At 35.4% G+C, this 16,240-nt stretch overlaps 1 long non-coding RNA gene across 2 annotated transcripts; it reads left to right on the top strand.

Moving 5' to 3' along the window:
• The first annotated feature begins 1,704 nt into the window (after nucleotides 1–1,704).
• LOC126674425 (uncharacterized) lies at nucleotides 1,705–4,432 on the top strand. Of its 2 annotated transcripts, XR_007639527.2 has the most exons (3): nucleotides 1,705–1,919; nucleotides 2,856–2,940; nucleotides 4,215–4,432. It is a non-coding gene; the product is annotated as an uncharacterized LOC126674425 (long non-coding RNA). The 2 variants fall into 2 exon arrangements; XR_008790432.1 differs by lacking the exon at nucleotides 2,856–2,940.
• Nucleotides 4,433–16,240: the final 11,808 nt, after the last annotated feature.

Genomic DNA, 16,240 nt, shown 5'->3' with positions numbered 1-16,240 from the left:
GGATAAAGTGCAATTTAGTCCATAAACTTTTATAAACTTAAAATGGTTAGATTTTTGGAATGTAACTCGGGTTACTTAAAATTGAAGTTATTGAGTTCCGCTTTTAAAATGGATTATTATTTTATTGAATTATTTTATAAATATAAACTCGGGTTTATATTGATAAACGTTTTGAGTCGGGTTAGACTTGGGTCACTCGACAAGTGAGGTTAACTTGGTAGTTAATGATAACTCGGCTAACCCACTATTTGGAAAATTAATTATTATTTAAAGATTTTTAAATAATACTTATAAATTGGATTTTAAGCGAGAACTCAATATACTTGTATTAATTGGGCTTTATTACCTAATGGGTATTTTTGTGTTAATTTGGTTTGTTTTATTCCAACGTGTTATCTGTGCTAGTCCTATGTGGTGTCTAGTACTCTCTAGGGTTAGGGTCTGTTTTTAATAATTATTTTATTTGTCTAGACCCGTCTATAGTTCGTGCTCCAGAGGCGAACCAGGATTAGTTGCTTGCCGGTATTCACGTGGATTAGCAAGCAGTGAGTTTGTACTTACTATTTACCGCTATATTAAGTAGATTGTTTTTTTAATATTAAATATATATACTGTACGTATATTTCGAACTGTTTTTATATTATGGCTCTTAGTTGGAACATGCTACCTAATGGGCATCATTAGGTGTAATAACCTAAATTTTTGAGGTATTACGTGTAGTACCACGAGGCATAATCGTAAAGATTAAGAACGAGAAAATCATATTAGGATTGGATAATAAGGACTTAGACCGAAGAGGGTCTATTGGAATTATCGTAGGATAATAATTTAAATGAAAAATTATTATGCGATGAATTGGATTTAATCGTGACCAAAATGGAATAAGATAAAATAAGTTGGAAAGCCAGAGTTAATAATATTCACGTCAAGGTCCTTGAAATATTATTAATAAATGATCGTCAAGTTTCGTAAGTGTACGAAATCGTTTTAGAAGAAAGTTTGACGGTTAGTTAAGAATAAGGGTTAAAGTGCAAATTAGCCACTTTAAGGACTAAAGTGGACTTTTAACCACAAACTTCCGGAGGAAGTTGTGCTTTACTCTATTTTCTCAAGATAAGAAAATAATATTGATAAAGTTTTTATTGATAGTCATTAAAATGAAAATTGGACGAAAAAGTGCAAGTTAGCTCAAAATGGAAATTTGAGCGTTTTTGGCCAAAATTGCCAAAATAAATTATTGGAAGGTGATATTATAAGATATGATACTAATATTATTTATTTGGAAAATAAATAATAGGGAATTCATCGAGAATCGAATGATTAAAAGATTAGTGGACGAAATTGGACGAAAGAAAAGTTAGAAAGTTAAGCGAAAGGAGGTGGAAACTTCAAGGACTAAAAGAGGTAATTTGCCCACTTAATATCATCATTCACAAATGAATATTCATTCATTTCAAGCCAAAATTTGCAGCAACAAAGGATCAAATCCGTAACCCTTCTTCTCAATTCTTCTCCAAAATTCAAATGATCACAACTTCTTCGTTTCTCAACGAAATTTAGCGACTCTTGCGGCCACGGAACGAGGAAACGATTATCTAGCTCTGTGGGTTGAATTTGAGGTAAGGAAATCGAATTTGAGTTAAGGTTTCAGAGTTATATTTCGGATTTTACAAGTTGGATGGTGATGATGCTTGATTAAATAAGACTTGATGTTCATGCTATGTAGTTGATTAGTTGTAGTGATTATGGATGAAAATTGATTTGATTATGATGAGTGTGAGAGTTGTTCTTAGTTAGGGTTCATGAGCTAATTTAAGGATTTTTATTAATTTGTTTTGTGAGGTGTTTACAAGCTTCCATGGAAGGTTTTTGATGATGAATTTGGGCATGGAACCTTCGGCCAAGAGACAATCATCAAGGTGAGATTTTTGAATTCTGAAATTTGTGAATTGTTGATTGATGTATTGAATGATGGAAATGGCATATAGAGTTGGCAATAAACATGAGCTGTAGGTGGTTGATGAATTGATTGTAAGAAATTGTGTAGTGTTGAGTAAGATTGATTGAAACTTTGAAAGGAGAAAGGGCTAAGGGTTTCGGCCCCTAAGCTATGATGATTATATGAGATTCAAGTATGAATATAGGCATTGATTATGAGTCAATTAGAGCTGAAGTCAAGTTGTGTTTGGTTAGTAAAGAAGATTATAAAAATTGAATGAAAAATGGATTAGTGTTTTGACCTTGATGTGAAGTTCTTGTTCAAGTGAACTTGAACAATGTTATATCTTGGATTTGAGATTGGTATTGATGTATAAGGTCCGAATTGTGTTTATATAGGAACATGATGTCGATAGGTGTGAGTCTTGACGGGTTATAGTTACGAATCAAATGTACGAACTAGATTGACGAATTGCAGAAAACTGTTCTGTATAACAGTCATGTTACGAGGACCATATCTGGAGTTCTATAACTCCACATCAGGTTCTGTTTGATTGTACAGAAACTTGAATGTGTCCTCTACAATTGTCTAGTTTTAATCTTTCTCTAATTCTGCCTCTAAGATGGTCAAATTGAGCGGAACGTTTTATTGCTCAAGCAGGTCTGCAGTTTTAGGACAGCCTTATGTAAAACACTTCTGAGCTTGTTTTCGACACCTTCGGGTGCAATTCATGGTCTGAGACCTAAACAAAAGTTGTAGGCGGCGTTCTAAACTTTAAGAATATCGATTTCGTTCAGGGGTCAAACGATTTTAGATAAGCGTTTTTAATGACCGAAGTAGGTTGATCGAACTAGTTTTAGATGCGTAATCGTAATTAGATTTGTTATTAATTCGTAGCGTTATCGAATTTGCGTAGACTCGAAGGAGCAACTATCGATAAGGCTCGAGGAAAACGGATCGAGATATTGTCAAGCTTATTTGAAGAATTTGGATAGCAAGTGGTGAGTACACTTTAAATTACTCGCTAATATTCGTAAAACTACGTATTTTAATACGAAAGCTATATGAATATTTTTATGTTTAAATGTATGTTCTTAAAATGCATATATATGTATGTTTTGAAAATGATGTTTTATCGTATTGTACTATTTTGATAATAATACAAGTAAATGAAAAGAGTATATATATTTAAACACCGGGGATGGGTAAAGTAATAAAATGTGAATTGAACCAAATATAAATAAGAAAAGTACAGTACATTCCTATATGTACTAATAAATCGAATATCGAATAATATACAAGTATCAGATCAAATATGAATAAGGAAATATAGTACATTCTGATATGTACTATCAAACATAATAAATACCCATACGTGCGTGTGTTATAGATGTATGCTTGTAGATTGTAATGTGCATGCCATGGTCCATAAAGGATCAATACAACCAAACGAAAAATACAAAAACGTAAAATGAGAATTGTACTATGGTGCACAAAATAATAAGAACTGAGATACAAGGTTGAACTCGGTAGAATTATCCCGGGACCTGTATCTCATCCATTCTCGATGATAATCCTCGGAACTCATACGAAATAAAAAGTAAGTGTGATACATCGAGAATCAATACGAAACAAGATCGAGACACAATGTGAACAAATACTCCTATTAAATGTCAATAGGAATCATATGAATCGACAGTTAAGTTCAAAAGTCCTGCAGGATGCAGAGTCCGAATGCAGGCACGAAGGTAACTCGGTTGAACTATCTCGGGACCCGTGTCTAAGGAGTAACTCGGTTGAATTATCTCGGGACTCCTATCGATCGTTTGGGATTGAGAAATGGTACAAGTAACTCGGTTGAATTATCTTGGGACTGTACCATATGGTTATGGGTAACTCGGTTGAACTATCTCGGGACCCAACCATAAGGATCAAGTCACAAGAGACTTGCCAATGATTTAGTTCGACTTAGAATAATGATGATATAAACTAAGATTTAAGATTCGGTCGAAAACTAATGAAACAAAACGAGAGAAGAAAAATATCAAAACCATAATAAGAAATCGAAGATGTCAAATACGTATAAACTATAAGTTTATGAAATAAACAAAGAGCTATGAAGGAAAGTAAAGAGGGTATGCAATATGATTTTAAAAGAGTATTTTCTATATATAAAATGGGTTTTCAACAGTTTTAACCCTTTATGTGATATTGCGTGTAATTTGGTGAACTCACTCAGTTTTATACTGACCCCGTTGCTCCTCCCATTTTTCAGGGATAGAATGATATTATTTGGAAAGTCAAGCTTCCGAAGTTTTAATTCTCGGAAGTCATTTGCACAAGAAGTGAAAGAAGGTTTTCATTCTAGCAGTCCGCAGTAGTCTAGATGTTTTTGTCTATGTATTTGACTAGCGCATTTTAACTCTGATATTTTTGTAAAATGGGGTCACATGTATTTTGATATATGAAAAAAATGATTTGATTTGCGAAAAATTTACACAGGTTTTAGGCTTGCTACGGGTTTCGGAGCTACCACTCCCATTCCCTAGCGCCGGTTGCGGCTCGCAAAATCGGGTCGTGACATTAGGACTGCGTGCGCACCAATAATGATCTGGGAAAGGTAATTATGGTACTGTGGTAACTCGGTGTGACCATAGCTTTCGGGACCAAGTAGAGTAACTCGGTGTAGCTCAGCTATCGGGACTCTGGTATAAGTGTGGTCAGTGGTAACTCGGTGTAGCTCAGCTCTCGGGACCAGACCTATTAGATTATGTTATTTATTTAGAATTGTGGATTAGGGTTCCAACTATTATTCATAATATCGTTATTAAATGTTTTAAACGGTTTTAAAGATTTTCCACTTAATAAATGTAGATAGTGGTATAAACTCATCTCAGTATATTTGACCCCGTTGTTTTTTCCAATTTTTCCCAGGGTTATGATCTGAGAGAGTCTGGTGATCTCCGCATTTACTTTTCCTCGGAGGTTCCATTTATTTTTGATAAACTGTAAAACTGTTTTATTCTTATACCGCAGTAGTAACTAGACGTCTTTATTATTATTATTTATTTTGTCGGATTGGTTCGACTGGTTATATTGCTTTGGCATGTTATATTATTTACATTGGTTTATGATAAATCTATTTTAGAGTCGGAATTGGATAAGCATGTTATATTAACTGTTGAATATTATAACTGCTAGATTTAGGCTGAAGTCTCGGTTGCCCCTGAGCATTGGTTTTCTGCAGATTTATGTGTTTATTTGTTAATTGAAAGGCTAGCTACGGGTTTTGGTACAACATTACCCATACCCTAGCGCCGGTCGCGATTCATGAAAATGGGTCGTGACAACCAGCCAACACCTAATCCTCTCTCCCTTTAGCTCCTTAATCTGCAAGTAAATGAACCTCACTCAGCATCCAATCAGACGTTAATAACCGTTCCTATAACCAATCGGAAATATCCTATTCCTATATATAAGGAGCACAGCCAATTGCAAAAAAGGACACAAAGAAAATACGCTAAAAAGAGGGAGGAACACTGCAGAAATAGCAAGAAAAATAAATAAAAAAAAGAGAGAGCAGAAAGCTGCTGAAACACAGATAGGAAAAAAAGAGTTAAAAATAGGCATAGTTATTCAATAATAGTTGAAGCAGCAACTAGAAGAAACAGCCTATCAAGACACAAAGGTGATAGGGCATCCATCACAGAATAGAATCGAAACCAACCACACCACACACTCACTTGGAATTTCCATTTCAACGCCAAAAACAGACATAAAAAAAAAGGAAAAGAGGTATATTGTTCTTCTAAAAATCAATGTCTTATCATTTTCTTTAATGCATCAAGATAACATTATGCTCTTATTTTCTTCTCTGTGAATGGTTATTAGAATAAATTCATATCATTTTCATCGAATATTTGTTGTTGTGACTTCAAATGGGTGGATACCCGTTTTTGTTTAGTTATTCTAAACAAGCAAACTGGGTGGATACCCTATTAAAAATGAATGAGTTGCAAAATGAATTAGAGTTCAAAAGATACTAAAACTCAATATAATTGCATCACAACACAGTCCAGAGTAAAGATAAAAAAAAAGACATAACTACTTACCTCATCCTCTCTGTACCTCCATCTTCCCAATTCTACTTGTAGTGCCTCGAACCCGTCTTGTAGGTTTTAGTCGCTCGTCCATACGGTCTTGCTCATATCTAATCGATATCACTGAGCCACGGCACAATCGCTGCCATCAAATTTGCTCACCTCGATTTGATTAAATCGGTCCAAACTTGAAAGTTAAATTAATAAAAGAAACCAGGAATCAAAGATTAAGCATAGAAGAAAATAATAAATAAAAACAAAAGATTACAGATTTCTTATGCTTCTTTGTTCATGGCTTACCATCTTTTTCTTTTAATCTTTTTATTTGGCTAAAAGAAAATCCTGAACTTGAAATTGGAGAGAGATTAGTGATTTAAATAAGTGGTGGGTGCTAAGACAAAAATAATAATAATAAGAACAGAGTGAAGGTATTGAATTGAGAAGGAGATGGCAAAAATGGAAATATCAGAGTCGGCTAGGTCAAGAGATGAAGGAGAAAGTGAATTTGAAAAAGGGCTTAGTTGGGCTTATTACCACATTTGAGTTTGTTTTATAATTGTTGGCTTTATTATCATATACGGTGTCTTGCTAATTAAATAAAAAAGATGATTTTCTTTTGCTTTAATAAATTGGCTTATATATTAGTTAATTAAGCGGACTCAGTAAATAAAAATGCGTTCAACACATAACACCATCAATGGCCAACCTCCTTTGCAAGATGATTGATTTTTATCTATAATTTCATTTGCTTTTTATTATTATTATTATTATTATTATTATTATTATTAAAACGAAATATAGGATTCCGGATTTCATTTTTCGTTTAATATAAATAAATAATTTTAACGGTATCTTCAATAAGATATCAAAATTAATAAACTTTTAAATTTTATTTTAAAAAAAAAAAACAAACTGTTTAATCCATTTACAGTTCAAACGAATTACGTGGGTTTTGATTCAGACACACTGGATACGTAGGCATCTCGGAACACAAATCGAGACTCAAATCCATTTTTCTAAAAATTTATGTTTTACAGTTCAAACGAACTACGTGGGTTTTGATTCCGACACACCGGATACGTAGGCGTCTCGGAACACAAACCGAGATTCAAACCCACTTTTCTAAAAATATTTCAATTTTTCTAAAATACAGTTTAAACGAACTACGTGGGTTTTGATCCCGGTACACTGGGTACGTAGGCATCTCGGCACACAAACCGGGAATCAAATCCAATTTTCAAACACTCGCTTTTTTTATATAAAAATTCTCATTCGAAGTACGTCGACTTTGATTCCGGCACACCGAATACGTAGGCATCTGGGGACCCAGATCCAAGTCTCGCCTTTTTAAACTTTATTTTATTTCAATAAAAATTATAATTTATTTCATCTCATTTATAATATGGATTTGTATTATAATTGAGGGTAATTTTATTTCAGTGTTCAGTATATTTTTGCATTAATTTATATATGAGTTCCATTCTGACTTCTTATAACTTTATTTTATCTCACACTTATAATACGGATTCATATTATAATTTATTTTGATTTTGTCTGTATTTAATTTATTTTTAAATCTATTTTTATACAGATTTAAATCTAGATTTTTTTTATCATATTTTTTTTATCTGTCATTTATAATACGGATTCGTATTATAATTGACGTTACTTTTAGTTCCATGTTTAATATATTTTTGTGTTTATTTATATATGCTCAAATATAGTCCTTTTTTTATTTAATTTTGTTTTAGCAGTAAAGTTATAATTTATTTTATTTTTGCAATTAGATTCGTAATACAATATGTGTACGTTTATTTATGGATTTAGTTTAATTTAGTTTATTTATTAATTTTTAACTTCACTAGTTACACACACTCACAAAATGGAACGGATGATCTATTCACCCTGTTTTAGGATAGACGAAAATTAGTACCGTCATCTTCGAGGGAAGCCCGGACCTCTGCGCGAAAGTTTTCACTCAAAACTAACCCTGTTAAATTCGGATACGATTAGAAGTGAGGATATATTGGTTTTGAGACCCCTTTGTCTTAGAATTAGAAATCAAAAAGTTAACTCGTAAATATCAGTAAGCAAACGATGGATTGAATAAAATAGTATTTCCGAACCCGAATCTCTGAAGAAGTGAAGATGGTTATAATGCTTTAACCGTCTTTTCCTTCCCGGTTAACCCCGGGTGGCGACTCCATATTTATTTTTCACAATTCATTTGTATTATACGAAATTTGCCAAAATCGTGTGAGCTTGCATTAAAAATGAAAATGCGACCTTAAAAACGCATGCGGTCATCACAGTGGCGACTCCACTGGGGAAATCGGAAATAATTTTAAAAATATCCATCGTTTGATATTTGAATATATACGAGTTAACCTTTTTATGCCCTAAATTCACATAGGAATAACTAGACACTTTCCTTTAGAGTCTTATCCTTATGTCCTTTTATGGTAAGGATAAAAGGGGAACATAAGTGCTAACCGAACCGAGTATAGACATTCTTTTGTATGATTGTTTCGGAATGCCAAAGTCGATACATCATGCACCTCATGCATTGGCATATCATATTTGGCATATCACCCATTTATGTTCAGTATCCTATTCATGCATCTAGTATAATGAGCACGTCATTGCAATGTTCTAATCATTCATCATATTTATTTAGGAACCATCATTGCGCCCCCAAAGTTGCCTCGCACTACTCAGTATAAAAGAAGCAAACAGTCACCAAAATGAGTTGCTTGGTCTAGACACGGAAAGCGTCTAGACAGATTATCTGAACCCATTGAAATCAATTTTGAAACGCCAGTCAAACAAGCTCAAATGGCTCAAAATCCACAATCGCAAGGAGTACAATCATATCTTAGCCATGAAACTGAACCTATGTTAAGGGAAGATCTGGAAAAGATAATTGAGAATACTCTTGATGCTAAGTTAGCTCCAATTTTAGAGGCTTTAAGGCTAATAAAGGGAAAAGCTCATGTCGAACCTTCCACTGTAACTGTTGAATCATCTCCGGCAGCTAATTCAAATCCTTCTAAAACAATGAACCAAGATGTCATGGCTGACAAAGGAGAAGTTTGGGAACAAATATTTGGAGAAAAACGACCTGTTGAAGTAGTCGTTAATCCAGTCCAAGCCAATCCTGAGATAGAAAAGATCACGAAGGAGCTTGAAAAATTGAAGACTCATATGGCAGGCAAAAAGAAAGAAGCTTTTGACCTTGATGATCTAAGCTTAGTCCCTCTGAGTTCATTACCGGCAAAATTCAAGTTTCCCGACATAAAAAAAATATAATGGGGTCGGTTGCTGCATTAGCCATCTCAAATATTTCAAAACTCATATGGATACTACAAGTGCTGATGTAGATACCATATGGAGTTTATTTTCTCTGTCTATAGAAGGACCAGTTTTGGAATGGTATTACGGACTGAGTCGGGCTGTGAGAAGCGATTGGAGAGAAATGATAGCTCAATTTGTGAAGAGGTATGATTATACCTCCTACATCGAGGTTACTTTAATGGATTTGCAAGCAACAACCCAAAAGGCTGATGAATCATTCATGGATCATTTCAGAAGATGGTTACAAAAAGCCTCCCAGCTCAAAAATCAAATTGGTGAAAAAGATCAAATCCACCTTATGATAAACGGATCGTTACCTGCTATCAAGAAAGAGATAGCATGTTTTCCCTTTAAAATTTTTAGGGACCTTTGTGATTCTGCACTTCAGGCTGAAAAGGTAATAAAGGAAAGAAATAAGGTATACGGGGGCTTCAATAATAATAATAGAAAGGGTACCAATATTACCTCAAATCCAAACACCTCATCCAAAATTTTCCGATGTAAAAGCACTAAACAATCCATCTCGAAGGTACTCTAACTTTAAGCTTCCCATGTCAAAATTCTTTGAGGATCTTAAAAAGAGAAATCTCATTAAACCCTTAGACCTGAAACCTTTACTACCCAAAGTGTCACCAAGTTTCAATCCAAACTTGAAATGTTTGTACCACCAACAAATCGGACATGACACAAACACCTGTTACAAGCTTCGAGACGCCTTACAAGATCTCATCGATTCTGGCAAGATTCCTAACCCCGATGACCCAAACAGACCTTCAACTAGACACAATCCTTTGCCCAACCACCAAAATAACAATAATGAAAATCATCAGGCTGTGCCGGGCATTTATATGCTCTCAACTGATGTCACAAACGAGAAGACCATCTTAAGATCCATTAGAGTCACACCATATAAACCCCTTCCGATGTCCGTAATTGGTCGGGATGAAGCATATGAGGCTTTTAAAAGGAGGTGGTGCTCTCCAAACAAGGACCAACATGGAAAGAAGCCATCTTTTCAAATTATGAAAGATGATCAAAGTCTAGTTGTTAACATGGTTAGAGGAACACCTGATTCTTGATATCTTGTACCTTCTGATTTTTGGGAAACGTTAGAAAATGAGTGTGAAAATATATCACCATAATTTGAATGTTTGGAACAAATTGAAGATTTATGGACTGAAACTGTGAAACCAATCACTCATAGTGGCCGCTTCTATAACGAAGAAAAAGGCAAAGAAAAAGAGCTTGCGGGAGATACAACAAAAGAGTCTGAGGAAGATTCAGTGTTGAGACAACTAAGACACACTAAAGCAAATGCTACTGTATGGAATTTGTTGGTCGCGTCTAAGACTCAAAGAGATGCAATGTTCGAAGCACTTGCATGTATGAAGATAGATGTCAACTCTACTCTGCAAGACATGGTCCACTTAGTAAAAGAAAGCAAAGATGTAACCTTTTCTGATAAAGACCTTACGTCTGAAGGTAGAAATCACACTCGAGCTTTGTACATTCAAGTGGAAACAAAAGGGAGAATCGTTCCTAGAGTCATGGTGGATGATGGTTCAGCATTAAATGTATGTCCATTGAAAGTACTACCAAAGTTGGGAATGACCAAAGATGACTTACAGAAAACGGAGTTAATCATAAGGGGATATGATGAGTCTAGGAGACAAGTAGAAGGAACCTTCAAGATAGTCATTAAAGTAAGACCCATTGAATCTGTAGTGGAGTTTATGGTGGTGGATATACCAATCAGCTACGCATTATTGCTTGGGCGACCATGGTTTCATGCTCTGGGAGGGATTCCTTCCACCCTTCATCAGAAAATTAAATTTCCATTTAATGATGAAGTATTACCATCTCGGCCGAGGAAGATACAGTATGCTCGAAAGTGGATTTAGGAGCAGAAATCCCTCCAATCACTGGTTTTAATTTGGTTGGTGGGATATATGAAGACTATATGGACCCACAAGTTGCCATGATGATGAAGAATATGAAATTCTTCCCTGGCCTTGGATTAGGCAAGAATCAGCAAGGCATTCCCACAATTCCTCATTTTTGAGGACAAAACACTAAGGATGAACTCGGTTATGACCAAAGAAATGCTCACAAAAGTGCGATGCAAACTGAGAAAGGCATATTCGTGAAAGAAGGAACTGGAAAAAATTATGCAAACATGATACCGCGAAAGGAGTGTCCCGGATGGGAAATCTTCAACGATGCGGTCAAGGATGTTTGCACCAAGAAAAAGTGGAATATTAACAAGATGTTAATTGGTTTAGACCATGCTCTCGAGATCCAAGATGAAGTTGGGACCATCTCCATGGAGGACTGCATTATGAATAAGTTCAAGCCTCTTGATTTAGAGGATGATGTTTTTCTTTCTGATGTAATGGATGCCAATGATGTATTCCTTTCCAAGTTTAATGCAATAAACGCAAACTTCGTTTATTTGTTTGATGTTTTTCCTGATGGAAGCATTTGCGCATTAGATTATTTTCATAGCATATTTCATATCAATTCTATGGAACACATTTCATTTAATTTGGGTACAATTGAAAATCCTAGGGAAATACTCTTAGGTGGCAATTGCACTCCTGAATTTAGAGAGAGACATGAGAGAATTTTAAAAGAAAAAGAAATAGCTTTTGCATGGACTTATGAAGATATGCCAGGAATAGATCGAGATATTGCTCAACATTACATTCCAACACATGACCATGTTAAACCAGTCAAACAAAAGCTTAGGCGTATGAAACCAGAGTGGGCACAAAAAGTTAAAAATGAAGTAGAAAAACAAATAAAAGAAGGTTTTCTTGAAGTGATCGATTATCCAGAGTGGCTAGCCAATATTGTTCTGGTACCTAAAAAGAATGGAAAAGTTAGGATGTGTGTGGATTATAGGGACCTCAATAAAGCCTCTCCAAAGGATAATTTTCCATTGCCTCACATTGATGTTCTGGTTGACTCAGCTGCAGAAATGTTGTGGTACGCTTGCTGTGATGGTTTTTCAGGTTACAATCAAATACTAACTGCCCAAATCCATAAAGCCAAGACATCATTCATTACTGAATGGGGAACATTTTGCTACAAAGTTATGCCGTTTGGATTAAAGAATACAAGAGCCACTGACCAACGGGTTGTGACGACTCTATTTCATGATATGATGCATAAAGAAGTGGAGATTTATGTCGATGATATGGTAGTAAAAGAAAAGTCTGAAGAGGAATACTTTGAAGCCCTTGAAAAGTTTTTAGATAGGGTTATCAAATACAACCTTAGACTAAATCCCAAAAAGTGTATTTTTGGTGTGGGATCTTGTAAATTATTGGGATATGTGGTGAGCCAATGAGGAATAAAGATTGATCCCGATAAAGAAAAAGCTATAAAAGAAATGCCGGCCCCAAAGACGGAAACTGAGGTTAGAGGATTTCTAGGAAGATTGCAATATATCAGCAGATTTATAGCCAAATTAACAACCGTGTGTGGTCCAATTTTCAAATTGCTAAGAAAGAATCAGCCAATGATATGGACAAAACAGTGTCAAGAAGCATTCGACTAGATCAAAGACTATTTGTCTAATCCTCCGATCCTAAAGCCTCCCAAATCACGAAAACCTTTGACGTTGTATCTTTCTATAGAGGATCAAGCAATGGGAGCTATGCTAGCACAAGAAGACGTGGGATATGTGGAGCATGCCGTATACTATCTCAGTAAAAAACTAAGTGAAAATGAATAGAGATATACAATGATGGAGAAAATGTGTCTGGCAATGGTGTGGCTCACTAAAAAATTAAGACACTATTTTATGAATTACCAAATTGATGTGGTGTCAAAAATTGATCCAATGCGATATTTATACTGAACTCCATCCCTGATAGGAAAGCTTGGGAGGTGGTTACTTCTACTGTCGGAATTTGATATACAATACATACCCAAGAAGGTAATTAAGGGGAGAGCTGTGGCTGACTTCCTAGCGCAAAATCCAGTAGATGATAGTGAAGTAATTGACTTTTCCTTCCGAGATGAAGACATTAGACTAATAGATATTGGAAAGTGGAAAATCTACTTCGATGGTGCTGCAAATAAAAGTGGAGCTGGTATTGGCGTCATTTTGAGGTTCATGCAAGATAAACATTATCCAGTAGATGCTACCACAAAGGATAGAAATTTGATTCAGAAATTGGCTCAACAATTTTTCTTATTACATGGAAAACTATATAAACGTCATCATGACTTACACCTGTTGTGCATAGATGAAGAAAAAGCCAAACAACTTATGGAGGAAGTTCATTCGGGTGTTTGTGGACCTCATTTGAACGGTAAGGAATTATCTCGTAAAATCATGCGATAAGGATATTTTTGGTTGACGATGGAAGCCGATTGCATCCATTTCGTTCGGAGGTGCCATAACTGTCAAATTCATGGGAATCTAAGCCATATTCCGCCATCAGAATTGCATAGTCTTATTTCGCCATGGCCCTTCTCTGCTTGGGGAATCGATATTATTGGAAAAATTCACCCGACCGCATCAAATGGTCACGAATTCATCGTGGTTGCCATAGATTACTTTACAAGATGGGTGGAAGCTGAATCCTACAAGACATTGGGGGCAAAACAAATGGCTGAATTCATTGAAACTCACTTAATATGTAGATATGGGATTCCACACCATATTGTGAGCGACAATGGAGTACAATTCCAAGCAGAAGTGAAACAACTATTGCGTGAAAATGGGATCGAGCACCATAAGTCTTCACCGTATAGGCCTCAGGCTAATGGAGCAGTGGAAGCGGCGAATAAAAATGTTAAAAAGATTCTCGCTAAAATGGTGGAGACATACAGAGATTGGTCAAAGAAATTACCATACGCCTTACACGGGTACAGAAGAACAGCAAGAACGTCAACTGGTGCAACCCCATACTCCTTAGTATATGGAATGGAGGCTGTCTTGCCTGTTGAGGTTGAATTACAATCACTTAGGGTGGTGTTGGAGGCTCAAGTCCCATAATACGAATGGGCTAGAGCAAGATATGAACAATTGGCTGCATTGGACGAGAAAAGAACGCGAGCAATGTTCAATAACCACATGTACCAAAGGCAAATTGCCAGAACTTTCAACAAGAAGGTCAAAATAAGCAAAATAAAAACAGGCGATTTGGTGTTGAAGCAATCGAGACCAATTCCATTTGACCCAAGAGGAAAATTTCGACCTAACTGGGAAGGTCCATACTTAGTCAAAAAGATCCTCTCAAAAGGAGCTATCAAGCTATGTATGTGGAAGGCAATGAATTCACTGAACCAATCAACCTGGATAGGTTGAAGAAATACTATGTTTAAGTGAGAGTGTGCTTTATCCCGCTAGGCTGCTACATCCAACAACAACTTAGGCAAAAGTTAGGGATTGAGAGAAAATATTTAGTTTGAAAACCCTTATGGGCAAACTAATAACAGGTTGTGCAAATTGCTAAAACATTGTACCCTTATTAAATGAAATAAACATATCAAATTGATATTTAAATATGAGTGCATTTAATTTAGTATTGTATTATGCATTAATCAGGGAAGACTTAGAACAAATAAGTCACCCGCCCTATCCACAAAGTGGTCGAACTACGTGGACTTTGATCCTGCAAAAGCAGGTACGTAGGCACTCAAACTATTGAGTTCAAGTCCAATCACAAAAAGAATATGTCCATTTCTTTCGCAACTTACCATTGAAAATAAATTTTGGAAGTCTATTGCCAAACTACGCTAACTTTGATCCTGCCACAGCAGGTACGTAGGCACTCAAATCATTGAGTTCAAGTCTAGTTAATTAAAAAATAATAATTTTCATACATTCATCTATCCTAACAAATTTACCTCATGAAATATCCACACCCTCCAAATTTCTAATTTAAACTTACTTCATTCAAAATCTTGCCAAACATGATTTTTTTTTCTTTGTCATCCGTTACATCATAAATTTCATCATTGAGCATATTTTCTCTCATTAATAAAAAGAAAAAAAATTAATAAAATAAACGCTCGTCGAGTTGAAAATCCGCAAAGGGCGACTCGAGCAAAAATTAGAGCAGCTCGTTGAGTTGAAAACCCAAAGAGGGCGGCTCAAACGAAAATTAGAGCAAATCCCGTTGAGTCGAAAACCTCTGTAGGCAGCTCAAGCAAAAAAAAATAGTGAACAAAAATAAAATGAAACAAAAGCTTGTCGAGCCGAAAACCAGCAAAGGGCGGCTCGAGCAAAAATTAGAGCAGTTTGTCAAGTTGAAAACCCGCAAAGGGCAACTCGGGCAAAAATTAGAGCACACAAATTGACTAAGCTGAAAACCCGTAAAAGGGCGGCTTAGATAAAGATGAATACAAAAACTTTGCCCAAGACAATGAGGTGAAACAACATTGAAAGATCTATTATCGCGCAGTTTTACTTTAAAGAATTATATCATTTCTTACTTTGAGCTACCAATAAAGATTTCATGGCAAGTAAATGATATATGTGGCGTGAAGATAATCTGTCAAGACTTTTGAAGTAAGAAAAAATAAGACTGAATGAAAGATCATTTGAATCATCAACGACAACCTATTGGGGGCAATGTTCTTACACTCACACATATCCATGCATACATGTCGTCTCTAAATAATTAGGGGCATTCATATACACGACATCTTTTGATTTACTTTTGGAACATTCCGAATCATACAAAATAATATGGAAAATCTGTATATGGAAATATTATGACCTACTTAATGGTCGTATTCATCGGCTCATACAAAAGTCAATGGTACTCATAACTTACACAACGGTTATGAAATTGGATGGCCTACGCAACGGCTAAAAAATCTCTTT

Source organism: Mercurialis annua, linkage group LG3 (genome assembly GCF_937616625.2).
Source record: "Mercurialis annua linkage group LG3, ddMerAnnu1.2, whole genome shotgun sequence".
Taxonomy (NCBI): Eukaryota; Viridiplantae; Streptophyta; class Magnoliopsida; order Malpighiales; family Euphorbiaceae; genus Mercurialis; species Mercurialis annua.
The sequence above is the reverse complement of the archived record's forward strand: the minus strand, read 5'-3'. Positions and strand labels throughout refer to the sequence as shown.